Here is a 2578-nt window from a genome sequence, read left to right as displayed (position 1 = left end):
AATAAGGTCACCATTAACAAGCTAATGCATTTTTGTCCTTTGTTTCCAGTAAGTGTCCTCTTGAATCAACAATTTATTAAATTCCTTCTGAGCTTCCATGTACAGCCCTGTTGCGTATTAGTCACAACAACCCGCAAATATTTCCATGGCATCTCTGTGTTTCTCTAATTCTAACCACTATTTCCTTCTATTTTTTCTAGCCCAGCAAGTTAGTGAAGACGCACAATCCGTAAGCCGGTGTACCAACTGTTTCGGATACCCTACCCCTAGCCTGCTTTCACCACATCCGATAAATCTTCCTCAGTAAGCCATTTCAAAACGAGAATTGCCTCTCCACTTGCACCGTCACTTCACAATCTAACAGCAGCAAGTTATGGTCCGAGTGCGACGTGATAAGATTCAGCAACTTAACTTTCGGAAACAAATTGAGACATTCTGGTGTTGCTAGCAAACGATCCAACCTTTCCTCTATTATAAGTTCTGTCCCCCAACTCTTCACCCATGTGAACTGGTGACCCTCTAAAGGAATGTCAACCAAGTTACAGTCAGTCACCGCTTCTCAAAAACCGGCACATGGTAAATTAGGATGAGGATGAATTCCTGTTTTATCATTTTGTGTCAATAAATCATTAAAATCCCCTATGATGCACCATGGGATATTAGATACTCTCTGAGTTCCTTGAGTAACTCCCAGACTTGTCTTCTTCTACTCCATTTTAGGTAACCGTAATAACACGTGAGTCTCTAATCGCCTTTTAGTACGTCTGTCACAATAACATTTACGAAATTCCTACTATAGTTCATAATTCTACAGTCTAAAATATTTCTCCAAAGAACCGCGAGTCCCCCACTTCTTCCCTCCACATCAATTGTTAAGCATCCTTCAAATTTCAACATAACACGAATTGTTTCCAATTTCCTGGCCTTGGTTAAAGTCTTCGACAGAAAGATTATATTCGGCTGGTGTTTCTGAGCTAGTCTCTTCAAATTCAGAATTGCACTCGGTCTGCTCAAACCCCAACAATTCCAACTCAAGATTTTCATAAGTCCCGACAGTCCTGGGTGCTTCCAGGACTTGGTGATAAAAATGTTGATACGTTGCACCTTCCTCCTCTACGGTTTCTCCCTCGCCCCGACGTCTTTTCTTCTTCACAACTGCCTCACCTTTTGATGTTTAAATCTCCACTTTTGTTTCATTCTCAGACTGGTCATGAGTGTTCTTGTAGACAACTATGGCTGATTTTATTCTGTTCTTCTTTACCTTCGGATTCATACCGCTCCTTTGTCACGTATCCAGCTTGTGCGTGGCTTTGCGCTGCAGTAGCAGTCTGTGCTGCATCGAAAATAATAGGAAAAGGCAGATCATCTTCCCTCACAGTTTGGTGCCTCGGATTTGGTGATTCCAATATAGTTTCCTGCATAGCATCCTTGTTTCGATTGGACAACGATTGCACCAACTGGTTTGTAAAAGTACAAGTCATATTCTCCAGTGGTACAAAATTCTCGAATTCAGTGATAGTTCCTTTATTGTATTGCGCATGACTCACTGGCCTTAATACTACAGACTATGTATCAGCAAATGGCTGGGACTTTTGGAAGAGATTTACTTATTTTTTAACTTTTCCACTCTCTATTAGTTTTGTTTGGCTAGCATCATTTCTTAAATTGCAACCTATGCCGGTGGTTAAATTCTGAACTCCTCCTTGTTTAACACCATTAGGATCATTCATCTCCTCATATGGCCGCGGTATCGTAACCGAGTCCCTCGTAACAGCTGCAGTCCCTATACCTCCACCATGTTGTATAACCGTTTGATCCCGGTTTCTTTCCTTACCTTTCCCGTTATTATATCCATCCGACTTCAGCCAACGCGATGATGAATTAACGCATATTCTTCTGTTATCAGCTCTAAGATCACCCATAATTTTTGTCCCTTTTTAAAGTTTTATGTTGAATTTTAGTCCCCTCTCTAATTTGAGATTTATTTTTAATGATGTGGCATTTTGTATGTTGATGTGTCAATGCCACATCATTTTAAAAGTAATCCAATTTTTTTAATTTAATATATATATATATATATATATATATATATATATATATATATATATATATATATATATATATATATATATATATATATGGGGAATGCTATAACACACCCACTCATTTTAATGAAGGTGTGTATTAGCATGATGCACCTTCTTAATTTAAGATTAAATGCTCTTCTCTCTCTTAATTATGATTTATATAATTTCATTTTCAATTATTTTTATACCTAAAAACTCATTTTCTCTCTCTCTATTTTTCCCTCAATTTATTTTATATACGGAGTAATTATTTGGCATCTACAGTGCAGGTAAAATATAAACTATCAATTTAGTACTATCAATTTATGTAAATACAGCTTAAAGGAAATTATTTTATAGGGTATTTAAAGTACATGTAATAACAATTTGTAGTGTGTTTTAACCATTATTTTTTTTTAAAATATATAACGAGTAAATATATTGTTTTACAATGTATTTTAACTATCAGTTGTATTTTTAACGAAAACAATTTTACAATGAAGCTATTTCTT

This window comes from Vicia villosa, unplaced genomic scaffold, assembly GCF_029867415.1.
Source record: "Vicia villosa cultivar HV-30 ecotype Madison, WI unplaced genomic scaffold, Vvil1.0 ctg.003272F_1_1, whole genome shotgun sequence".
NCBI classification, from domain to species: Eukaryota; Viridiplantae; Streptophyta; class Magnoliopsida; order Fabales; family Fabaceae; genus Vicia; species Vicia villosa.
Note: the sequence above shows the minus strand (reverse complement) of the source record.